Source organism: Capra hircus, chromosome 16 (assembly GCF_001704415.2).
Source record: "Capra hircus breed San Clemente chromosome 16, ASM170441v1, whole genome shotgun sequence".
Classification (NCBI taxonomy): domain Eukaryota; kingdom Metazoa; phylum Chordata; class Mammalia; order Artiodactyla; family Bovidae; genus Capra; species Capra hircus.
In genome coordinates, this window is record NC_030823.1 from 10,076,307 (window position 1) to 10,103,996 (window position 27,690).

Sequence of the window (27,690 nt, forward strand, 5' to 3'; positions counted from 1 at the left end):
TGCAGCTAAACCATTAATCATTTTTAATTGAGAAATGTTTAGAGAAAAGAAGCAGTTAATTCAGTCATATAGGCACAGGGGCAAGGTGGCATTGAGGTGTTTGATATCACTACATTTGCTAGATAAAATAAACAGGCAATATCTAAGAAACATACATACTAAATAACTATTTGAAGTTTAGTTCCAATCCCAGTTTGACTACATATCCTATTATTTCTGTTTAATTTTGCTTTCACTAGATATGACCTTGCTAGATATTAATGAATTTTACTAAAATTCTCCTTTCTCCTCCATTTCTTTGGCATCACTGCTGTCACTTGATTAAAGTAGATACGTTACAATAGTCAAATCACCATTCCCTTTAGGTACCAAGAATTAGAAATATATACATATTAGGCATGGTTTCCAACTGCAGGAAGCTCCCTCCCTATTAGTAAACACTGGACTCTTCACTTCCTTGGCATGTGTCTCACTGAGAACAAATTTGCAAGAATAATGCCGGCACCTGAAGGACTCCGTGCCCTCTATTATAACTCATGTGTATTCTTATTTGCGGTTATTCTTTCTTCCTGTTACCCACTCTGTTCCACCATCACAGCCCCCAGGAATGGGAGGACCCCATATGGATATATTTACCATCTTTTTATCTATAGACCCAAGATACTGTTCCTCATCCTTGTGGTTCCTCAAACCTTAACTTTAATTTTGCCTTTAATGCATAGAGGTTCTCTTTAAAGGAACTTCCTGGTTATACTGATTTTTTCTCCATATTCCCCTTTCAAGATCTGCCACACAACCAGTCACCTGGACCACTTCCATCACCAGGTGTGTCACAGCCGCCAACTCTGTTTCTTCACATTTTCACAGGAGAAAAATGTCAATAGATTTTGCCAAGAAATGTGATTCTGGAAAAATCAGGATCACATTATATACAGAGGGGGAAAAAAAGACTCAAAAACACAACTGATAAACATTTATGCTCTTTAGACTTCATATCAGATGCTGAGTTAAAAGTAAATTCTCGAATGTGAAGTTAGGAGAAGAGAGATCAAGAGTAAGAAATTATCTTAAAAACCAGAGTATGTGTTATTTCCCTTTTAAAGCCCTGCCTGCCTAAGTACTTCGATTATAAACACCTACTTTATCAGTACAAACATGACAAGATATTCTTTTTCCCGTGATGACAATACTCACCATGTTGTAATGTTAGAGTGAATTTACTATAGGTAGCACACAATTTTTTCAGAGGAAAATTTGTTATTAATTTAAAGTAATTTATTATTATAAATCTTTTTTAAATGTATACTTCTAGCCTCAGTTTTCTCATTTCTTAAAAAAGCAGAGACTCCAAATGTCAGTTGATTAAGTGAAATAATGTACATGAAAAGTGTTTTGTAAATTTAAAAGCTCTGTATAAACTTGAAGAAGAAAACAGGCATTTTTAATTCTTTATTTAGTAGAATTTCATATAATTGTAGAACTACAGTAAAAAGTTTTGCCTATAAATCAACAGACTTTCAAATTATAATAAAATGGATTTTAACCTTATTTATTATGAACACACTACAATTTTTTTTAAGTTGTATCAGCTCTCTAAAAATGCTTGTGTGCATGGACCCTGCTCAGTCATGTCTGACTCTGCGACCCCACAGATCTGACAGTTTCCTCTGTCCATTGAATTTTTCAGGCAAGAACACTGGAATGGATTTCCGTTTCCCGACCCAGGAATTGAACTAGAGTCCCCTGCACCTCCGGCATTGGCAGGCGGATTCTTTACCACTGTGCCAAAACGTTGGCCCATGGTTTATTTTATATATCTGTGCATACTCCATATGTCAGAGAGTCTATAAACATGATTTTATAAATTTAGAGAACCAAAAAACCTTGACCTAGAAATATGTCTATTTCATTATTAAATTGTGTTTAATTAATTCCTTGGATATCTTTACTAGTAAAATATTTTTGTATTTAATTTCCAAGAGTATCAGAATAATATATACTTTCATTCTCTGCTGTAAGGTATTCTATTACACCAACTTATTATGACAATGAGATTTCAAACAAACAAAAAGCCTATGGAAGCAAAGAACTAACTGACTCGCTGGACCACAGTGACTTAACACACACACCTCACATCATATGTTCCACACAGGGTGGGGCCCCAGCTAACAGCAGCTCCTGGCTTGCCAAGGAAGAGAAAGGGAACCAGTGAAATGTGCATAGGTGCTTACATGTAGAAGGGACAGAAATCATTTCAACTCATATTCTTTCAAGAAACTCATATGGCTTCACCTATCTTCAAAGATAACAAAGATATACAACTCAACTGAATGCCCAGAAGGAGAAAAAACTAAGTATTGTAATAGTCTGGTACTTCACCCACAATAATAAAAGTACATTTATCTGGAGATTCACTGTTTTCTGCATATTTGCAGAATTATTTATCGTTATAAAAAGTCTATGAGCAATACAGGCAGAGACCATAGAATTAAATGCTAATTTTAATTAGCTTTTAAACGACTTGCTCTCCTCCAGTATTTGGTCCCACTGACCACTCCCTCTGTCTCTTTCATCTGTTTCTCTAAACCAATTTCTCTTTCTTCCCCTTTGCTTATTCCTTATTCCTGTTCCTTTTCAGGCTCCTTTGTGGCTTCTTCTGTCTCCATCAACTCACACACACTGGTGTTCCTTCAGAGATCTAAGGCTCAGATGCTTCTCTTCTGTTCTGCTTCCCCTAACAATGTAGTATAATGATCAAGAGAATGGAAAACAGGCTGAGTGGAATGTCAGCTCTTCCACACATACCTGTAATTTGGACAAGATAATTAACCTCTCTGTGTCTAAGTTTCCCTATCTACAAAACAGGGATGATAAAATAGAACCTGTCTCATAGAGCTCTGATAATTTCATGACTTAACATGTGTAATGTAGTTAGAACAGTGCCTGGACACGGGATTGAACCTGGGTCTCCTGCATTGCAGGAGGACCCTTTAAAAGTCTGAACCACAAGGGAAACCCACACTATTTGTTACATGTTAGTTACTATGAACTGAGTGATATTTATGGCAGTCTTCACTATTACCTCTTGACTGGTAACACTCTAAACTATGTCACAAGTCTAGAACTGACTCCATGATTTCCAGAGCCATATATGCAATTTCATTCTTTTAAAAAAGTTTTATTGGAATATAGTTGCTTTACAATGTTGTTTTAATTTCTACTGTACAGCAAAGTGAATCAGCTATACATATACATACATCCCCTCTTTTTTGAATTTCCTTCCCATTTAGGTCAATAGAGCACTGTGTATTTCCCTGCACTATACAGATGTTCTCATTATTTATCTATTTCATACATAGTATCAAGAGTTTATAGATGTCAATCCCAATTCCCCCCACTCCCCTTTTCCCTCTTGGTAACCATACGTTTGCTCTCTATGTCTGTATCTCTATTTCTGCTTTGTAAATAAGATTGTCTATACCAATAAGTTCCATTCTATTGAAAGATATCTCCAGCAATTCAAACTCAAATTGTCAGCAAAAAGGAAGGCACCATCTGTCTCCCTATACTTGCTTTTCTATTCTTGTTTTCTAGCTAAGGTAATCATACTAGCATCCAGTCAGACACTCAAGCTAGAAAATTGAACAAATTTAATTTGCAATCAATTTTATTAGCTGTACTTTAAAAGCCACCCCTTCCTCGCTTTCCCCACTGTTATTCTTATTTCTTGACTCAATTTCTGTTCTGAACTCCTAATTCCTTTGCTCAATCACTTCACTCTACCAAACACTATGACCAGGGTAAACCTTCTGAAATTAAAATCTCAGAAATTTAAATTTCACATTCTTTAGGAAACATAATCATGGCATACCCAGGCTCTCAGGCTTTCCTCTACTTTCTACCCTTTCTCTCACAGCAAGCATCCAAGCTGAATTTTCAGATATGAGAAAATATAGAACCGGGTAGTGCCCACATTGCACACTGGAGGATGAAACAAATCAGAAATTACAATCCAAGACTCAAGCCAAGAAAAAAGGAGTTTCCAAAGATATACCCCAAGGGGAAGCCACAAAGCAAGAATGGAATCTGAACTAAACTGTCTTCCATAAAAAAGGCAAGGAAGGAAACACAAATAAAATTAGAAGATGAGAAAGAAATTTGGAGGTAATAGTGGGCATCAGGGGGCTTCCCAGAGCGCTAGTGGTAAAGAACCCACTTGTCCGTGCAGGTGACATAACAGACACGGGTTCCGTCCCTGGGTCGGAAAGATCCCCTGGAGGAGGGCATGGCAACCCACTCCAGCATTCTCGCCTGGGGAACCCCATGGACAGAGGAGCCTGACAGGTCAGAGTCAGACATGACTGAAGTGATTCAGCACACATACACACTCAGTGGGCATTGAGAGAGATTTTCTAGAGGCGAGTATGCGAAGGCAGGCATGCACGGAGTGTCTGCCTAATGCTTCATTCACATTTCCTACCACCAACTTAGGCTTCCCGGGTGGCACAAAGAGTCTTTGTGGTGTTGCGGAGAGCTGGACATGACTAAGCACACATGCGTGCGTGCACAGGCACCTGAGGAGCTCCCTGATTTGAACAATGGCAAGCAAAACCACTTCCCCAAATGCATTGCGACTTTTCTCACCTTTCATATTCCGTTCCCACCGTGCGGACAACTCATCCTTCCCCTTTCTTCCCCAGTCAATCACTCCCACCGACTTCTCTACAGAGGCAACACCTACTCCGAGAAGGTTTTCCTAACCCACCCACCAGTCCAGATATTAGCACACTTCTTTGTGTTTCCACCTACCCATAATTAATGCTACTGCAGTTCTTCCTATAACACGTTGTCAGACTGCATTTACTTACCTGCCCAAGTCTCACTTGGTCGTGAAATAGTTAGAGGTAAGGGCTGTAACTACTTTTCTCTGTGCCTAGTGAGCATGTCCTGAACACATACATTCTCAAAGAAATTGCATTAGAAATGCAAATACTGAATCATCAAATAAATTTGTGTTGATTGATATATAATATAGTAGGATAGATCTGAATTAATAGTCCACTGTACCATTCTTCTAATTCTTCTTGTGATATAGACTATGAAAGTGCCATGTCCCATTTAATTTCTGGTCAGCTAATTAAAAATTACAGGTGTGTGTCAAAATGCTACTTGGAAAATTACCATTATGTTTTATAAGAAACAGAGCTGAAATGCCACCAAAGGCCTGATCATCACCAAAACTGCTAGTATTCCTGGAATTTGCTTCCTCCTTTTAAAGAAAGGCTAATCTTATTAATTCCCATCATTAAATTCAAATTCATCAGGCAATATGAGCCATTACTTAGTTAATTCAACTCAGACTACCAAAGTAATAAAGACACTCCACAGAATGCATCAGAATACATGAAATCTAAGCAGAGCAGATAACAAGGTAAGATATGACAAGCTCACACAAAGAAAGGTATGAAGACAACATGTTTCACAGCCCTCTCTTCAGATTTAACAGATAATTTGATTTTTAAGTTTCTAAGGAATTCGAAAAAGTTTCGAGTCTCCTGGTCTGTAAGTTACCATCAGGCTTACTTCTCACGGACTTGACTAATATCAAAGACTGTTGTGAAGAGCACAGTGTTCCCTGTACTGTGTAAGATCTCAGATGGAGTTAAAGCATGAAACTGAACAAAACAGCATTGTGGGGTGGCGTCCATGCTGCCCTGTGCACGCAGCAGGCACACAGGCTAAATGCCTGGCAGGCAGGGTCTCATACCCTCTTTCTCCATCTACATTTCTGAAAAATAAAAGCCTTCTTAGAACTTGCCTAAGAAATTAGCCTTTTCAGTCTAAGAGACAAAACTATAATATATTCCAGGACAAAGATTGAGACTACTGCTTCCTCCCTCTAACTGGCATCATCCATTATTTAGGATGATTTCTCAATATTTTATCAACGTATATGTCTGGGAAACATCTTTCCTCCAGCACAGATATTATGTATAATATTTCTAAATGATTTAAGCTGCTGTTTGAAGTTTGAGGGGAACTTCATCTCATCTTAGTACTTTTATTTCTTTAAAAATTAAAGACTTTCAAAAGTGACAAAACAATGAAAAAACTTTATGAATAATTCCTTAAGTCATTATTCACATATATATATATTTAATCAGATAGTGAAACTAAACAATCAAAATTGGGTTAGTTTAGATTCCCAAATTCCCAAGAAGATGTTAAAAAAGAAGATGTTTGTGTCAGCTTGCTAAGTAAGAAAGTGTTGGCTATTCAGTCCTGTCCGACTCTGTGACTTCACGGACTGTAGCCATCAAGCTCCTCTGTCCATGGGGCTTCCCAGGCAAAAATACTAGAGTGGGTAGCTATTTCTTTCTCCAGGGGATCTTCCTAATCCAGGAATCAAACTAGGGTCTCCTGCATTGCAGGCAGATTCTTTACTATCTGAGCAACCAGAGAAGTCCTATCAGTTCAGTTCAGTTGCTCAGTCATGTCCGACTCTGTGACTCCATGGACGGCAGCATGCCAGGCTTCCCTGTCCATCACCAACTCCCAGAGCTTACACAAATTCATGTCCATTGAATCGGTGATGCCATCCAACCATCTCCTCTGTAATCCTCTTCTCCTCCTGCCTTCAATCTTTCCCAGCATCAGGATCTTTTCCAATGAGTCAGTTCTTCACATCAGGTGGCCAAAGTATTGGAGTTTCAGCTTCAGCATCAGTCCTTCCAATGAATATTCAGGACGGATTTCCTTTAGGAAGGACTGGTTGGATTTCCTTGCAGTCCAAGGGACTCTCAAGAGTCTTCTCCAGCACCACAATTTGAAAGCATCAATATCTCGGTGCTCAGCTTTCTTTATGTTCCAACGCTCACATCCACACATGACTACTGGAAAAACCATAGCTTTGACTAGATGGACTTTTGTTGGCAAAGTAATCTCTCTACTAGACAGCATATTGCTGTCTAGGTTGGTCATAGCTTTTCTTCCAAGAAGCAAGTCTTTTAATTTCATGGCTGCAGCCACCGTCTGCAGTGATTTTGGAGCCATAAAAAATAAACTGTCTCACTGTTTCCACTGTTTCCCCATGTATTTGCCATGAAGTGATGGGACCGGGTGCCATGATCTTAGTTTTTTGAATGATGAGTTTTAAGCCAACTTTTTCACTCTCTCCTTTCACTTTCATCAAGAGGTCCTTTAGTTCTTCGCTTTCTGCCATAAGGATGGTGTCATCTGCATATCTGAGGTTGTTGATATTTCTCCCAGCAATCTTGATTCTAGCTTGTGTTTCATCCAGCCTGGCATTTCACGTGATGTAATCTGCATATAAGTTAAATAAATAGGGTGATAATATACAGCCTTGATGTACTCCTTTCCCTATTTGGAACTAGTCTGTTTTTCAATGTCCAGTTCTAACTGTTGCTTCTTGACCTGCATACAGATTTCTCAGCAAGCATGTCAGGTGGTCTGGTATTCCCATCTCTTTCAGAATTTTCCACAGGTTATTGTGATCCACACAGTCAAAGGCTTTGGTGTAGTCAATAAATCAGATGTAGATGTTTTTTCTTGAATTCTCTTGCTTTCTCAAAGATCCAACAGATGTTGGCAATTTGGTCTCTGGTTCCTCTGCCTTTTCTAAAACCAGCTTAAACATCTGGAAGTTCACAGTTCACATACAGTTGAAACGTGGCTTGGAAAATTTTGATCATTACTTTGCTAGTGTGTGAGATGAGTGCAATTGTGTGGTAGTTTGAGCATTCTTTGGCATTGCCTTTCTTTGGGATTGGAATGAAAACTGACCTTTTCCAGTCCTGTGGCCACTGCTGAGTTTTCCAAATTTGCTGGCATATTGAGTATAGCACTTTCCCAGAACCATCTTTTAGGGTTTGAAATAGCTCCACTGGAATTCCATCACCTCCACTAGCTTTGTTCATAGTGATGCTTTCTAAGGCCTACTTGACTTCAAATTCCAGGATGTCTGGCTCTAGATGAGTGATCACACCATCATGGTTATCTGGGTCATGAAGGTTTTTTGTATAGTTCTTCTGTGTAATCTTGCCACCTCTTCTTAATATCTTCTGCTGCTGTTAGGTCCTTACCATTTCTGTCCTTTATTGTGCCCACCTTTGCATGAAATGTTCCCTTGGTATCTGTAATTTTCTTGAAAAGATCTCTAGTCTTTCCCATTCTATTGTTTTCCTCTATTTCTTTGCCTTCATCACAGAGGAAGGCTTTCTTATCTCTCCTTGTTATTCTTCGGAACTCTGCATTCAGATGGGTGTATCTTTTTCTCCTTTGTCTTTAGCTTATGTTCTTTACCAGCTACATGTAAGGCTTCTTCAGACAACTATTTTGCCTTTTTACTTTTATTTTTCTTGGAGATGGTCCTGTACCATATCACGGACCTGCATCCTTAGTTCTTCAGCACTTAGTTCTTCAGATCGAATCCCTTGGATCTGTTTGTCACTTCCACTGTATAATCATAAAGGATTTGATTTAGGTCATACCTGAATGGTCTAGTGGTTTTCCCTACTTTCTTCAATTTAAGTCTGAATTTGGCAATAAGAGTTTACGATCTGAGCAACAGTCAGCTCCCAGTCTTGTTGTTTTGTGACTGTATAGAGCTTCTCCATCTTTGGCTGCAAAGAATATAATCAATCTGATTTCGGTGTTGACCATCTGGTGATATCCATGTGTAGAGTCTTCTGTTATGTTGTTGGAAGAGGGTGTTTTCTATGACCAGTGCATTCTCTTGGCAAAACTCTGTTAGTATTATAGGGAATCCCTATAACTGCTGTAATATAAGACCACAAATGCCAGGACTTAAAACAACACAAATGTATACCTTAAAATTCTGACGGACAGAACTCTGAAGCAGATCTTACTGGCTAGAATCAAAAAGGCTGTGTTCCTTCCAGAGTCTCTATGAGAGAATCCACTTCTTGCCTTTTCAGTTTCTAGAAGTTCCCTGAACTCCTGGACCCCTGGCTGCCTCGTGTCAGCCTCTGTTTCCATTGTCGCCTCTCCTTCTTCTGGTTGTGCCGCCACATTGCCTTTTCTTTCTCTCTGACCTCTATGACTTCCTCTTATAAAGATCTTCATGAGGATGTTGGGTCCACCCTGATAATCTAGGATAAACTTCCATACCCCAATTCTTTATGTAATCACATCTGCAAAGTCCCTTTTGTCATGTAAACTCACAGATTTGAGGCATTGAGACATAGACATCTTTGGGGGGACATTATTTATCTTATAATAATACACAACAAATTTATTGGGGGACATGCCAAACTTGGATAAAGGGGAGAAAAGAGTAGAGATAGATAAGCCATTGAAGGAAAAGGGAAAAGGAGGGGGAACTGGTGGGAAGAATCTGACTGCTCTGCAGGGCTAACAAAGATCTGCCAGGTCTATGTGGAGCCTTTCAGCCAAAGCTGCCTGCTAACAGAGTAAATGAATAAACATGAAAAACTGTCTTGCTGGAATGAGCCTGTATTAGCACCCCCACTGTGCGCGACCACTGGCCGGGAACAGCATGAGAAGCCTGGTGCCAAGGTCAAGGTAAATGGGGCGTTTTCATAACCATCATGGCTGCTAAATTCCTGTATAACTGAAAAGAGGCTTGGGGCTTCCCTGGTGGCTCAGATGGTAAAGAATCTGCCTGCAATACAGGAGACCAGGGTCCAAACCCTGGGTCAAGAAGATCCCCTGGAGAAGGGAATGGCAACCCACTCCAGTATTCTTTCTGGAGAATTCCATGGACAGAGGAGCCTAGCCTAGCAAGCTCAGATATTACCTATTCCAGCCCCTTCTTTACATATTTATACATTCATTGATTTCATTTTATTTTTTATTTCGTTTCAATAAACATTTATGAAATACCAAGTACTGGGGTCCAGAATTAGAGGACATAATCACTACCCACAGAAAGCTAGCCGTATTGTGGAAAATGTAATAATAATTATAATGTAACCCAGAATAACCTCTGACCATGCCTCTCAGGTAACCTAGCAGAATTCATTAATGTCAGTTCCTTAGAGCCCCATCTGGTTAGCACCCCACTTGACTTTCAGTGTCCTGATAGAGAATGACAATTATATGATCACTATAATTACGGGAACACACATTTAACACAGACCAGGAGGAAGGCATACACAGTTAGAATGTCCTGGATAAGATGCTGACTCAGAGAACAGAAGATGAGAAGTCAGCTGGACAGACTGTTTGGAGAGGATGAGAACAGTGATGTAACAGCTAAAACAAAGGACAAGTTTCAAATGAGCAACAGATATTTAAAAGGCCAATGGCCCCTACCAACAAGAGCAAATATTTCAGAAAAACCAGATATGTTACATACAAAGTAGAGGTGAGAAATGAAGCAGAGCATATAAGCTAAACTCACAGCTATCCTTACGCAGCTTGCTATGAAGTGAAGTTATTTACCAGTGAAACTCAAGGATTCAGAAATAGAAGTAACACTGCTGTTTGAGAAATTAAGGAAAATAAAAAGAACAAGTACTTGAAATTAGGATAGCAGAACTTTCTTCAATGGTAAACTGAGGGAATATTTGCAGAGAAGGATACAAAGCCTCTTGGAAAAAACAAAACACTTTGCACAAATTTATAATACAGAGATCACCATCGAGAGATTAATTTTAGCTTAAAGTTTGAAAAGAGGAACCAAATGTCTAATTCTGTCATAAAAATAAGTCTCTACAAACCATTCATAGTCTACCCAGTTTTATACAGTACTACTTCCTAGGAAACTTCCCGAGAGAGTATCTCTGAGGTGTGGGGGAAGGCATCTGAATAAGGTGACCTGATGTAACATTATTTTCCATAAATTAGTTTAAGATGTAATTATGTTCCCTAGAATAGTAAACTATCTTCTTCAGTATTTATTTTTAACCATTATATCAAATAATAAATAAATATTGTGTATAGCTATCTGTTAAAGCAATTCCTAGACTGAGATAATACAGCCAGATTATTTGTGATAGAAGTAACTCGGGACCTCCAAAAATCTGACCTAGATCAGATTGGCAATAACTATACTAAAAAATTATTTTATTGAAACTAATATCATACCACAAATTAAAAATCTTGGCTATTTACCACCAGAATAATAGCATTTTTCTGAAGCTGTCTTTAAGGAAAAGATTGTATTTAGTTGAGAAAAAAGAATAAGCTTTGAACTGTAATTATTCATAATTCCTCATATTCAAATTAATTTTGCTCCTAAAGTTTGAATCGTATTTAAAAACTGATCATTTTATTTTTGCTCTCTTTCCTTAGAGTTTGAGTCATCTGTCTAGAAAATTGTAATTAACAACAATGATAAGAAAACAGAACTGATAATATAACTACAAATCACCTATAAAATGATATTTAAATTTTAGCTGATTAAATGAACCAAAATTTTTAAGTCTATCCCATTACAAGGAATTAATTTGTCTTGTGTCTCCATTCAGTTCTTTGACACATTCTTACTTATCCCCTCTGCAGTGTATTGCATTTGTTATTGTTATTGTTTAGTCATCAAGTGATGTCTGACTCTTTCCAACTCCATAGACTGTAGCCCACCAGGCTCCTCCGTCTGTGGGATCTCCCAGGCAAAAATACTGGAGTAGCTGTTAGTTCCTCTTCCTTGACCCAGGGATCGAACCCAGATCTGTGAGTGCTGCACTGACTCATAGGTTCTATAACACTGAGTTGCCAAGCGTATTGAACTATATTCCTTCAAAAGTTAGATACAAATCCTTACCCCTGTCCTTGGGAATGTACACTTATATGGAAATAAGATCGTAGCAGATGTAATCGAGTTAAGCCGAGGTCATACTGGATCAGGGTGAGTCCCCAATGTAATGACTGGGGTCTTTACAAGAGGAAGGAGTGGGATGTTTGGACACAGAGTCACAGATGACATACTCACAGGTGGAGTCCACGCAGAGATAAAGGAAGAGATTGCAGGAATGCAGCCATAAGTCAAGGGATCCCAAGGACTGCAGGAGCCCCCAGAGGCTAAGCAAGAGGCAAAGAATGCTTCTTCAGATCCTGCAGAAGGACTCAACCATGCCAATATCTTGAGATCAGATGCCTAGTTTCCTGAACCACAAGACAATAAATGTCTATTGTTTTAAGCCAACAGTTGGCAGTAATTTTTCTGGTATCCTGGGGAAAGCAATATTTTCTCATTTTAACCACAGTCTCAGTCATCAGGCACACAGTGAGTCTGTACTTCAGTGAAGTCAGTTACAAATGACTCATATTCCAGAGGAAACTTTAATTTGCTTTTATTTTTTTAAAAGAGGAATTTCTGTGAAGACAGAGCAGTTCTTGTGCAGTCTTGGCAGAATCTGATGCTATAGAGAGATGCTTGGGAACTCACGTTACTTGGCAGTGTAGTGTGTGATGTTAGTCGCTCAGTCGTGTCTGACTCTCTGCAATCCCACAGACCATAGCCTGCCAGGCTTCTCTGTCCATGGGATTCTCCAGGCAAGGGTACTGGAGTGGACTGCCATTCCTTTCTCCAGTTAGTTGGCAGCATCACTGTTATTATTATGATATTACTATCATTTTCCTGTGGAACATTCTTATTAAGAATGGTTATAGTGATGAAAATAGAACTGGTCTCTCTTGAATGAAGGGCTTTCATATCCCTAGAAAGCATGTACTTTTATTTCAAATGGAATCTTAGGAATTTGAATTAAACTTTAGCAAAAGCCTTGAAAGAGGGCACCAATGGGAAATCAGACCTTATTGCCAATACTCTTTCCAGAGTTGTCTTCAGGAAGGCAGACATATACATGAGGCACTAACTCTGTAATAGAATTATTTCAGACAGATTAATGACTATCAAAGGTCCACATAGTCAACGCTATGGTTTTTCCAGTAGTCATGTTGGACTATAGAGAAAGCTGGGCACTGAAGAATTTTTTTTGAAAATGCTTTTGAACTTTTGAACTGCGGCATTGGAGAAGACTCTTAAGTCCCTTGGACTGCAAGGAGATCAAACCAGTCAATCTGAAAGGAATCAGTCCGAATTTCATTGGAAGGATTGATGCTGAAGCTGAAACTCTAATATTTTACCCACCTGATGTGAAGAACTGACTTATTAGAAAAGATCCTGATGCTGGGGAAGATTGAAGGCAGGAGGAGAAAGAAATGACAGAGAATGAGATGGTTGCATGGCATCACCAACTTGATGAACACGAGTCTGAGTAAACTCTGGGAGTTGGTGATGGACAGGGAGGCCTGGCGTGCTGTAGTCCATGGGGTCACAAAAAATCAGACACAACTGAGCGACTGAACTGAATGACTATCAACTTCAACTAAACCAATAACAGTTTAATAGTTTTATTTTTTTATGCCAACCAGATATTTTATATTATTTTATTGAATAGATTTTACAGGTATTACTGATCATGTTTCATGTTACCTCTTTGACTAGTGAGTAAGATGGAATAAGTGAAGTTTGTGGATTAAACAAGAGGCTATGACAGAAAGGCTACAAAAATAATTGAGTACACTGTGAACTTGGGCACACAATTTGTTCACCTTATTTCCCAGGGACTTGACCCAGTTACACAGTTTCCTCTCAAAGGTCTAGCTCTTGAAGACATACAGGAGCCTCAGAACAGCCAAGAGCAGAGAAAAGTGCCACAGGCTGAGCTGTGTAAATAGTTAAAACACAAGCCATTTTTTAGAAACAATGACCATAAATTCTATGAATCTATATTCAAAAATAATCTATAATTTATTTTCAAGAAAGGCTACAAGGATACACTGTACAGCACAGGGAATATAACCAATATTTTATAATAACTATAAATGGAGTATAACCTTGAAAAATTGTCAATCACTATGCTGTATATCTGTAACTTATAAAAACATTATATATCAACTATACTTTGATAAAAAATAAAAAGTAGAAAACAGTGTTAATAAGGTGGCAATATAAAGTCAGTTCTGAAAAAATTCAGTTTTAAGTTTCAATCTAAGAAAGTTTGGTACATATTATTTACTGGGCCTGAATATTTAAGCCTCATGAGGTGAGTATACTATACACCAAGACAGTCAGGAGCAACACAAGCTTTTTACTATTTCAAGTGTTAACACACTTTTTGTTTTTTTTAATTTACTTTTTGTTTTTGAATTTTTCTCCAACTTAGATACCTAAGGGTTATATTTTAAAAGTTGTAAATGAGCCTCTTGATATGGCCCATTTTTCTCAATGTTGGGTCCATTTCTCACTTCAAAAGAATTAAGCGAAGTCTTCCCAATAGCAACCACTGATATCCCAACTCAGTTGTGAGGCCTTTTCTGGACTCAGGTTGCCTGATCCTTTCTTTCAAACAAAAAGGGCCACAGAAATGGAGAAAATCAAAGATACACAATATAACGTAGAGTGACCATGTACTGACTGACGGGAGGTAATCACTCAGGTCTAAAACAGAATATTTTAGAAAGATCTTACCTTTCTTTTCAGGAACATAAGAGAAAGTTGGTTCTGGCTATAACATTCAAAATTTCAGCCCAATGGAGAGTCCTAAAATTGGAAATGAGTTCATGCTGAGAATTAGAAGATAAGAAAAGGCTTTATTGTTATAACACTAAAAGCAGTGTGTCCCCCTTTAATGAAAGAGTCATCTCTGAGATGAGCTAATAAGACACAATTTCTCTAAGGAAATTACAGGATTGATTATGTCACTGTAAACTTAAAGAATGACTGGATGCCTTCTCTGTAACGGTATGTAATCATTTCTATTTTATATTGTTGTCTTTGAGTAAAGGAAGATATCAAAACTGTTAGAATGATCACATGTCTTGGAGGTGAACTTTCACAAGAAACTTATTCATTAACCACTGTAAAATAGATTTTTAGGGAAGCCCTTTGAGCTAGAAGTGAGAAATTTTTTCTGCGGTCTACAAGAAGAAGCCTAGAGCAATGAATAAAGCTGGAGCATTATTTGGAGTATTAATGGAGTATTCTCCATAATTTTCTTCATCTGCATCTCAGTTGTAATTTCATATCTCTTTCTCAGCATTGTCAGGTATAAGAAAATTCATCTCCTTCCATTCATTAAAACAATGTCTAGTCAATTAAAAAATAGTATTGACTTGGGCTTCTGAGATGTATAGCAGTAAAGAATTCGCCTACCAATGCAAGAGACACAAGATACGCGGGTTCAATCCCTGGGTCAGAAAGACCCCCTGGAATAGGAAATGGTAACCCACTCCAGTATTCTTGCCTGGGAAATCCCATGGACAGAGGAGCCTGGTTGGGTCACAAAGAGTCACACATGACTAAGCACCATTGATTTATTAAGGAAAATGTTTTTAAGGGAAAGAGAGAAAATACCCCTCTTTGTGTCACTGGAAATCACTAACAATTAAGAGACAGAGGCACAGCCTGACTCTCAGGTAGCTACTACAATACTACAATTCAGCTTCCACAGGGAAATCGATTGTCAAGAGTTTATGTTCAGCCAATTAAACTTAGCCCATAACAATTCCTATCCCCAGAATCAAAGACTGAGCAAAAGTTAATAAAAGCAAAATCTATTATTCCTGGCAGTTTGCCCCTAGGCATTATAAAGGAAATAACAATGCTCTCCAGTGTACAACCTTACCCAAAACTTACAAACATTTTATCGAAAATAGACTGAAAATAGATTTACATGTTATCAGATCCGAAACTGCTGGTTTTGTGTATGTATGGAATATTCAGTAAATTAATGTCTCTAGTTTAATATACATGAAAGACTGGTCTTTTAAAGGGTATAAACTAATTCCATATCCATTCAGAAAGAACAAATTTGCATTGACTGAGGCTACTCTTTACCAATCTGCTGGCCAACTGATGAAGAGAAGCCCCAAGCAACTGTGCACAGTGCTGGGGAAGCAAGTTTAAGCGGAGTGGTGCTCACTTGAAATGTACATCGGCAGGAATGTAAGAGAACAAAAATAATACCTGATAGTAGACATTGTTCTAATTTTTCTGTTGACTCATTTCAATCATCAAAGCAACCATATGATGTAGAGAACAATTTTATGTCTTTTTTAAGCTTGAAAAAAATTGAGGAAAAGAGATGTTGAAAAGTGAAAGTCCTCAGTAGTGTCCAACTATTTGTGACTATACAGTCTATGGAATTCTCCTGGCCAGAATACTGGAGTGGGTAGCTGTTCCCATCTCCAGGAGATCTTCCCAACCCAGGGATTGAACCCAGGTCTCCCTCATTGCAGGCAGATTCTTTACCAGCTGAGCCACAAGGGAAACCCAAGAATACTGGAGCGGGTAACCTATTCCTTCTCCAGCAGATCTTCCCAACCCAGGAATTGAACTGGGGTCTCCTGCCAACTCTTCTTTACCAACTGAGCTACCAGGGAATCCATTAATCAAAGCAACAATATGATGTAGAGAATAATTTTTTGTCTTTTTTTTAAGCTTGAAAAAAAAACTGAGGGAAAGAGATGTTAATCAAATTAAAAAGAGTAAGTAATGAGTAAATAGCAGAACTGGGATTTGACCTGAAGGAGCCTGCCTTGGGAGACCATGTTCTCAACTGCTGTGTTTTCCAGTCATTTAACCAAAAGTCCGTAACTCCTGGCCTTTGGAAAGAGAAATGTAACATGTCATTCTGTTGTAAATACTGCACATTTTCTTATATTGAATTCTCGTGAATCTTAAATTTACTGTTTCTTCCTTCTTCTAAATCTGGTGTCATCCCAATGAATCTATGAATAATTTTAACAATGAATGTCCCTTAAAATGTTAAATAGGTAACTTTTAAAAATTCTCTTCAATAATTACAGAATGGATGAACAGTGATTTGTTGCTGTGCTTGGTTGTGTCCGACTCTCTGCAGGCCCCTGAACTGTAGCCCATCAGGCTTCTCTGTCCCTGAAATTTTCCAGGCAAGAATACTGGAATGAGTTACCATTAAAGGCTTTCCTGGTAGTTCAGATGGTAAAGAACATGTCTGCAGTGCAGGAGACCTGGATTCAATCCTTGGGATGGCAAGAGTCCCTTCAGAAGGAAATGGCAACCCATTCCAGTATTCTTGCCTGGAGAATTCCATGGACAGATGAGCCATGTGGGCTATAGTCCAAGGGCCCGCAGAGTCGGACACGACAGAGTGACTTGCACTTTCACTTTCTTTAAACAGTGGTAGTTATATGACACCGAGAATTTAATTGATTTATGTGACTTTTCTTCAGTTGAATATTAAGAAGGACTTAGTTGCAATGAAGATACTTTCTGGCTGACGTGGTAGTTTGCCCTCACAACATCTTTTTGTCTGTCTCAATGAATATAGGCATTAGAAGGTGTAGTATTAAAACAGAAAGAAACCAACAGGCATACCTAAGAATAGAAATCATGGGCAAAGCTATATAAATAGACTGCATTTCCTTAGGAAATTATGGGCTCATACACACAGTAAGACTATAATTAAGCCAGGCACATTTATATAAGGACAAATTTTTGTGTCGGTCCAGGTAGGCTATTTTTAACCTACGAAAGCAAAAACAACCTAAAATTAGAATAAAAACAAAATCTTAGTAGTTTAAAACAACCAAGCTGCATTACACATCTATCCTGCATCAACAGGCAGCCTCTCCTTAACCCAGGCTACTCAGAAATCTGTGCTAATAAAGAAATCACCATCCCAAATATCGTCAGAGGGAAAAAGAGCTTGGGGAATCATTTTATCTGTTTTAATTTTCCAACGAGAAGTGACACATGACCTATTCTCATATTGCCTTAAACAAACTGAATATTGACTGACTCTAAATTCAAATGAGTGAAAAGTTCAATTCTACTTATAAATAGTTTTGAATAGTTCAAGACAAGTTAACCATTTTAACCCCAGATTTCTTCTTTCACTCTTTTTATAGTTTTTTTAAGGCAGAGGACAAGATGGTTGGATGGCATCACTGACTCAATGGATATGAGTTTGAGCAAGCTCCGGGAGATGGTGAAGGACAGGGAAGCCTGGCGTGCTGCAGTCCACGGGGTCACAAAGAGTCAGACACGACTTAGTGACTGAACAACAAAATATAGGGATAAAATTTATATATAATTAAAAGGCATCCTTTCTAAGTATACAAGTACTGTCTTTAAAAGTATATATGTATATACACACACACGTGTGTGTGTGTGTGTGTGTGTGTGTGTGTGTGCATGTACATGCGACTTCCCAGGCAGCCTTAGTGGTAAAGAACCTGTGTGCCAATGCTGGAGACTTAAGAAATGTTGTTTTGATCCCTGGATCAAGAAGATCTTCCTGCAGGAGAGCATGGAAACCCAATCCAGTATTCTTGCCTGGGGAAAGCCATGGACAGAGGAGCCTGAGGGGCTCACAGTGAAGTGATTTAGCACACAGAACGAACACATGCACGCACACACATATATTCATATATCCATATAACTACCATCACAACAAAGAATAATTTCATCACCCCAAAAGTCTCGAGGACTCTAATCTAATTGGCATGAGAGATAGATATCACGATTTGAAAATTAGCACATCTTAAAATCATGCATATAAATCTTCCAACTTTCTTCAAAATTGTTTTAGCAACCACACAAAGATTTTTTTAATTTTCATATAAATTTTAGAATTTACTTATTAATTTCAATAAAAGTAAACTCTGTAAAGATTCAACTTTGGCGGAATTTATATTCAACAATATTGATCCTTATAATTCATAAACACTCTATGTTTCTTCAGTTATTCTTAGGTCTTTGTTAATTTCTCCTGGCAACATTTTATACTTTTCAATGTAAAAAGTCATCTGTATCTTATATTGATTTTTACATATTTCATGTGTTTGACTCATAAATTTTTTTAATCTCAATTTTTAGTTGCTAGTAAATAGAAATAGAATTGATAATTTATATTGTCCCTATATCTTTCAGCCTTGTTAAGGTCACTAATGTTATAAAAAACAGGCATTTTACAAATCACATAGATTTTTCTACAGACACGATCAGTGAAAGTGAAAGTCACTCAGTTGTGTCCAACTCTTTGCGACACCATGGGCTGTTTAGCCCATGGAATTCTCCAGGCCAGAATGCCAGAGTGGGTAATCTTTCCCTTCTCCAGTGGATCTTCCCAACCCAGGATCAAACCCAAGGTTCCCGTACAGCAGGTGGATGCTATACCAGCTGAGCCAGAAGGGAAGCACAGACATGATCATGCTGTCTGCAAATACAGCTATACCTCTTCATTTAAAACATGTGTGCCTTCATACATATTCGATGCCTTATTACATTGGCCAGAACTCCTGTGTAATGTTGAGAAGAAGTGGTGAGTGTGGACATACTTTGATTTTGAACTTGAAGTAAAATGGTTTAAATTTTGACCATTAAGTATGACATTAACTTAAGATATTTGAAGATTAAGTCTATCAGTATGAAGAAGTTTCCTCCTATTCTGAGTTTGTAAGAATTTTTTTTTTTAATCATGAATGCCTGCTTATTCTTTTTTAATTTTTCTGGAAAGACAGATGTAATTGTATGTTATTTTTCTTTTTATTCTGTTAATAGGTGAACTATGTTGATTTTTAAAGGCATAACCAACCTTCCTTTACTAAAATAAACTCCGGTTAGTCATAATGTATTATCATGCTTATTTATTCTGGGATTCAACTTGTCAGTTTGGAAGATATTTGTATCTATCTTTTCTCATAATGTCTTCTGTTTTATATCAGAGTTATGACAGCCTTATAAAACAAGATGGGATGCATTATCCTTTCTACTTTTATCTGAATGTTTGTGTAGGATTGACACTATTTCTTTTTTAAAGTATAATAAAAATCATGAGTGAAGGCACCTGGACCTAGACATTTTTGTGGAAAAATTGTGTTACAAATTTGATTTCTTTAATATGTAAAATGTTATAAGCTAAATTGTGTCCTCTCAAAACTTACATGTTAAAGCTTTACTAGTTCCCGAGAATGTGATGGAATTTGAAGATGGAACCTTTGGGTTCAGTTCAGATGCTCAGTCGTGTCTGACTCTCTGTGACCCCATGGACCGCAGCACGCCAGGCCTCCCTCTCCATAACCAACTCCCAGAGTATACTCAAACTCATATCCACTGAGTAACTGATGCCATCCAACCATCTCATCTTTTGTTGTCCCTTTCTCTTCCTACCTTCAACCTTTCCCAGCATCAGTGTCTTTTCAAATGAGTTAACTGTTCCCATCAGGTGGCCAAAGTATTGGAGTTTCAGCTTTAGCATCAGTCCTTCCAATGAATATTCAGGACTGAGTTTCTTTAGGATGGCCTGGTTGGATCTCCCTGCAGTCCAAGGGACTCTCAGGAGTCTTCCGCAACACCACAGTTCAAACGTATCAATTCTTCGGTGCTCAGCTTTCTTTATAGTCCAATTCTCAATCCATACATGACCACTGGAAAAACCATAGCTTTGACTGGATGGACCTTAGTCAGCAAAGTAATGTCTCTGCTTTTTAATATGCTATCTAGGTTGGTCATAACTTTTCTTCCAAGGAGGAAGTGTTTTTTAATTTCATAGCTGCAGTCACCATCTGCAGTGATTTTGGAGCCCAAAAAAGTAAGGTCTGTCATTGTTTCCCCATCTATTTCCCATGAAGTAATGGGACTGGATGCCATGATCTTAGTTTTCTGAATGTTGATTTTTAAGCCAACTTTTCACTCTCCTTTTTCACTTTCATCAAGAGGCTCTTTAGTTTTTCTTCACTTTCTGCCACAAGGGTGGTATCATCTGCATATCTGAAGTTATTGGTATTTCTCCTGGTAATCTTGATTCCAGCTTGTGCTTCATCCAGAGTAGCATTTCGCATGATATACTCTGCATATAAGTTAAATAATCAGGGTGACAATATACAGCCTTGAGGTACTCTTTTCTCTATTTGGAACCAGTGTGTTGTTCCATGTCCAGTTCTGTTGCTTCCTGACCTGTATACAGATTTCTCAGGAGGCAGGTAAGGTGGTCTGGTACTCCCATGTCTTAAAGAATTTTCCAGTTTGTTGTGATCCACACAGTCAAAAGCTTTGGTGTAGTCAATAAAGCAGAAGTAAATGTTTTTCTGGAACTCTCTTGCTTTTTCGATGATCCATTGGATGTTAGCAATTTGATCTCTGGTTTTTCTGCCTTTTCTAAAACCAGCTTGAATATCTGGAAGTTCATGGTTCATGTACTGTTGAAGCCTGGCTTGGAAAATTTTGAGCATTACTTTACTAGCATGTGAGATGAGTGCAACTGTGCAGTAGTTTGAGCATTCTTTGACATTGCCTTTCTTTGGGATTGGAATGAAAACTGACCTTTTCCAGTCCTGTGGCTACTGCCGAGTTTTCCAAATTTGCTGGCATATTGAGTGCAGCACTTTCACAGCATCATCTTTTAAGATTTGAAATAGCTCCACTGGAATTCCATCACCTCCATTCACTTTGTTCGTAGTGATGCTCCCTAAGGCCCATTTGACTTCGCATTCCGGGATTTCTGGCTCTAGGTGAGTGATCACACCACCATCGTGATTATCTGGGTCGTGAAGATCTTTTTTGTACAGTTCTTCTAGGTATTCTTGCCACCTCTTCTTAATATTTTCTGCTTCTGTTATGTCCATACCATTTATGTCCTTTATTGGGCCCATCTTTGCATGAAATTAAGTTAAAGTGAGATTAATAGACCTCATCTAATATTACCGATCAGTTTTCATTCCAATCCCAAAGGGCAAAATACCAAATATCCTTCTTTGCCAGTGAATGCTCAAACTACCATACATTTAACCTCATTTCACATGCTAGCAAGTTTCTGCTCAAAATCCTTCAGGCTAGTCTTCCACAGTAGGTGATTCAAGAACTTCCAAATGTACAAGCTAAGCTTCAAAGAGGTAAAGGAACAAGAAGCCAAATTGCCACCATTTTCTGGATCATGGAGAAAGCAAGAGAGTTCAGAAAAACATCTATTTCTGTTTCATTGACTATGCTAAGGCCTTTGACTGTGTGGGTCACAACAAACCATTGTGACTGTCTAGGCTGGTCAAACTGTGGAGAATTCTTAAAGAGAGTGAATAACTGACCACCTTACCTATCTCCTGAGAAACCTGTACGTGGTTAGAAACCAACAGAATAACTGAACTGGTTCAAAATGGGGAAAGGAGTACAACAAGGCTGCATATGCTCACCACGCTTACTTAACTTACATGCAGAGTGCATCATGCAAAATGCTGGGCTGGATGAATCACAAGCTGGAATCAAGATTGCTGGAAGAATTATCAACAACTTCAGATATGCACAGGTGCATATCTTTCTACTCTAATGGCAGAAACTGAGGACGAACTAAAGAGCCTCTTGATGAGGATGAAAGAGGTGAGTAAAAAAGCTGGCTTAAAACTCGACATTCAAAAAACGAAGATCACGGCATCCGGTCCCATCACTTCACGGCAAATAGAAGGGAAAAAAGTAGAAATTGTGACAGATTTTATTTTGGGGGCTCCAAAATCACTGCAGACAATGACTGCATGAAATTAAAAGATGCTTGCTCCTTGGAAGGAAAGCTATGACAAACCTAAAGTGAAGTCACTCAGTCGTGTCTGACTCTTTGTGATCCCATGGACTGTAGCCTACCAGACTCCTCAGTCCATGGAATTTTCCAGGCAAGAGTACTGGAGTGGGTTGCCATTTCCTTCTCCAGGGGATCTTCCCAACCCAGGGATCGAACCTGGGTCTCCTGCACTGCAGCCAGACACTTTACCATCTGAGCCACCAGGGAAGCCCAAAACAGCATATAAAGAGCAAAGACATCACTTTGCCAAAAAAAGTCTGCATGTCCAAAGCTATAGCTTTTTCAGTAGTCATTTATGGATGTGAGAGTTGGACGATAAAGAAGGCTGAGCACTGACGAACTGATAATTTTGAATTGTGGTGCTGGAGAAGACTCTTGAGAGTCCCTTGAACAGCAAAGAGTCAAGTCAACCCTAAGGAAATAAACCCTGAATATTCATTGGAAAGACTGGTGCTGAAGCTCAAGCTCCAATACTTTAGCAACCTGATGTAAAGAGGCAACTCATAGGAAAAGACACTGATGCTGGGAAAGTTCAGTTCAGTTGCTCAGTCGTGTCCGACTCTTTGCGACCCCCTGAATCGCTGCACACCAGGCCTCCCTGTCCATCACCAACTCCCAGAGTTCACTCAGACTCATGTCCATCAAGTCCATGATGCCATCCAGCCATCTCATCCTCTGTCATCCCCTTCTCCTCCTGCCCCAATCCCTCCCAGCATCACAGTCCTTTCCAATGAGTCAGCTCTTCACATGAGGTGGCCAAAGTACTGGAGTTTCAGCTTCAGCATCATTCCTTCCAAAGAAATCCCAGGGCTGATCTCCTTCAGAATGGACTGGTTGGATCTCCTTGCAGTCCAAGGGACTCTCAAGAGTCTTCTCCAACACCACAGTTCAAAAGCATCAATTCTTCGGCACTCAGCCTTCTTCACAGTCCAACTCTCACATGAATACATGACTACTGGAAAAACCATAGCCTTGACTAGATGGACCTTAGTCGGCAAAGTAATATCTCTGCTTTTGAATATGTTATCTAGGTTGGTCATAACTTTTCTTCCAAGGAGGCATACTCTATTGAATTTCACATTAAGTACATTAAATTTTCACAGAAATAGTGCTAAAGCCTATGCTTCTATTAATTTATCAAACACTTTCTCACAATCTCTGACATGGCCCTGTCTATACATTATTAAGGGAATAGTAGAATGCCCGATTTCATCTGTAGTGAGCAAATAGAAAGAGGTTCACATTCTTCTTTTCTGAACTGAGTAAAGAAGAATGTACCTCATTTGATTACAAATGTGCAACTTCTAACACTGTCCAAGGGGAAACACTCACCAGACCCTTAAATCTTGCTTAGTGGGAGAATGATAGTGAGATTCTATACAATATTACTTCACAAAAAAGTGTTTAGATAGAAATACTCTGTCAGACTCTATCATTATCAAAAGTCACTGGAGATTATCCCAGTGAAAATGATGATATAATTTTTCATAGCTATGTCTTTCTTGTTCTAAAATCTAAGCTTAAAACATATCCATTTGAGCCAGGTGGTGAAAAAAGATGATCACCAATGTCAGGCTAATATTTTTTCCACACATCAAATGACACCCTTGAGGAAAAAAATCATCTGGGCTTCTATTATAACCATATAAGTATGTTTTTTCCTACAAGAAACTGCATTTTTAAGTAAAACATATAAATGTTACCTGAGGTTTAAAAAAAAACTCTATATGATTCTCTATTCAACTTAGTTCCTCAAAGACAGTTATTGCACAAATAGAAATAATGAAAACAATATATCTAATACTTCTGTGCACTGCACATTCTTATTGAGGATGAAAGGACACTCACTCTTTGGCTTTGATACTTGGCAAATCCACATCTGATGATTTAGGGCCATTGTAGAGCTCCGGGCTGCTCTCTTGGCTCCTTCTCGTATTCACAACTAATTCATGGCTTTTCTGTAGCTGAGTTTAATTTTGCTACAGAGACGAACAAAATATATTCCCTTCTTTCCAATGTATATCTTCATAAGCTTCCATATTGAAAATCATAAAGCCATGTAAATTAATTACAATACAGGTACTAAAAATTTAAAGCTGAATTTCAAATATTCCTGATCCCAGAGTCTCTCCACAGATGAAACCCCTCATTGGCTAACTCAATAACATCTGACATCTTGCCATTATTTATCCCCCACAAGGAAGAGTTTCTTTCTACCATGTCTCCTCTGCAGATTTACAGACGTTCATCTCCCCAGGTGCTTATAAAATTTATGGATACAGAGTCTATACCTAAATATGCTAGAGGCTGAGATACAAAATCAAAATGGTACTTTAATCCATAACTTTCAGAATATTAAACTAATAAAACCAGAAACTAACTTCTTCTTGGCAGAATACTGTCAACATGAGTGTGCTTCTGGGAAGTCAAAATATCCATTGCAGATGACCCGATGACCACAGATCAGAGCATGGGAAGCGGGACATAAAATTCAGATGTTAAATGACATGAGGTAGTCTAAACGATTCCTGCTTAAAGTGGGATTATTTTGGATACCCAAATAAGACAGACCATGCCTTCAGGTCAGAGGATTCTTCTGTGAGTTTTGGCATGTTGGATTTTCATTTTCATTTATCCCAAGGTGCTTTTTTTTTTTTTAAATTTTTGTCTTGATTTGTTTATTGACTCATTGGTTGTTCAGGAGCATTTTGATTAATGCTCACATATTTGTGGATTTTCTAGTTGTCTTCCTATCGTTAATTTCTGCTTTCATACACTTGTGTTAAGAAAGGATGCTTGATTTGATTTCAATCTTCTTAAAATTACTGACTTGCTTTGTGACCTAAGACGTGACCTATTTCAAAGAATACTCCATGTGAAATTGAGAAAAATGTATATTCTGCTCTTGGATGGAATGTTTTATATAATCCTGTTAGATCTATCCATTTGAATGTGTAGTTTAAGTCCAATGTTCCCATGTTGATTTTCTATCCGGATATTCTATCTATTGGTGAAAGTAGAGGACTGAAATCCCATGCAATTATTGTATCACTATTTTATTTATGTCTCCCCTCAGAACTGTCAGTATTTGCTATATATATTTAGAGGCTCATATATTTGGTTCATAAGTATTTACAATTGTTATAGCCTTTGTATATTGTATACACAATTGTTACATACTCCTTTATCATCATATAATTACCTTTTGGTCTTTTGTTACAGCATTTGGCTTAAAAATCTATTTTCTTTGATATAATATAGCAAAAGACAGAGTAAAAGCAGTTCTAAGAGGGAAGTTTATAGCTACATAAACTTTACAGTTAACATTTACATCAAGAAAAAAGAAAATCTCATATAGACAAAAAAAAAAAAAAAACAAGCCTAACTTTAAACATCAAGGAACTTGAAACAAAGAACAAACCAAATCAGTCCAAAGGGAAAATAAATAACAAAGATCAGAGTGGATCTTTGAAATGAAATAGAGAACAGAAAAACAACAGAAAAGATCAACAAAACTAAGAGTTGGGTTTCTGAAAATATAAATAAAATTGACAAAACTTTAGCTAGACTAAGAAAAAAAGAGAGAGGAATCAAATAAATTAAGTCCAAGATGAAAGAGGCAATATTACAAGTGATACTACAGAAATACATAAAATCTTAAGAAACTACTATAAACAATTACTTTCCAAAAAACTGGATAACCTAGAAAAGTGGGTAAATTTATAGAAACATGCAAGCAATCAATACAAATTAGGAAGAAGTAGAAAATATGAACAGACCAATATCAAGTAAGGAGACTGCATAACTAAAGTCAAACCCCACAAGAAAAGAGTCCAGGACCAGAGGGCAGGAGGAGAAGGGGGCAACAGAGGATGAGATGTGTGGATGGCATCACCAACTCAATGGACATGAGTTTTGAGCAAACTCTGGGAGACAGTGTAGGACAGGGAAGGTTGGCATGCTACAGTCCACACGGATGTTAAAAGTCAGACACAACTTAGTGACTGAACAACATAAACAAGGACCAGATGGCTCCACAGTTTGATTCTACCAAATATTTAATGAAGAATTAGTACCAATCCTTCTCAAACTCTTCTAAAAATAAAGATGAAATTTGTTGCTGAACCACAAAAGATGTCAGGATTCTTGGCCTCCAAAGGAGAAGAATTCAATCCGGGCCCAGAGATGAGACTTGATCACTCAGAGCTTTTGTGTGATAAAGTTTCATTAAAGTATAAAAGACATAGAGAAAGCATCTGACATAGACATCAGAAGGGGGCAGAAAGAGTGCCCCTCTGCTACTCTTTAGCCAGATATTATATAGCTTCTAGCAGTTTGCTAATTAGATAAAGGAAATGTCTCCAAACTCAAGAGAATGGCACCAGGCTCCCCACCAACAACATGCATTGAGATAACATTGGCACCAGGCGAGTCCGTCCCTGGCCATTAAAAAATTGACATGAATCTTGAAGAAAGACAAAATTCCATACAAATATATAGTTTCATTAACATAGATTAGGAGAACACTGTATGAGTATAACATACTGGTTTGTCAAGTTCAAGTCAGGTGTAACTAACTTGAAGACAGAGTCTAGGGTAAATACATAGTACATTAACATAGCTTAAGACAAACACTTCCATAAGAAAAATGAATTGGTTAGCTCAAGGTTTGAGAAAAGTTAAGTTCAGGTGGAACCAGCTGTCATTATGGCAACACAGAATTTTAAGAGAAATCTCTTTTTAAATTTGTATAGAGAAGGGGAAAAATAATATAACACTAGTTTGTTTCCTCCTGCTGCTTAAGAGAGAAATAAAAAACGTGACACTTGTGCCTATTTCCTCCGTTTGGAGACCCCTGGCTTTCCTACCTGTTACCCTCTCAAAGGAGGAGGGAACACTTTCAAACTCATTTTAAGAGGCCAGAATTACCCTAATACTAATGATAGATATAACCACAACAAAAAAAAGAAAAATTACAGATCAATATCTCTGAGGAACATAGAGACAAAAATAGTTAACACAATAAATCAGCAAACAAAATTCAACAATATATTAGAACAATACATAAAAAAATACAACATACACATAATCAAGGGAAATATATTCCAGGAACACAAGGATGGCTCAATAC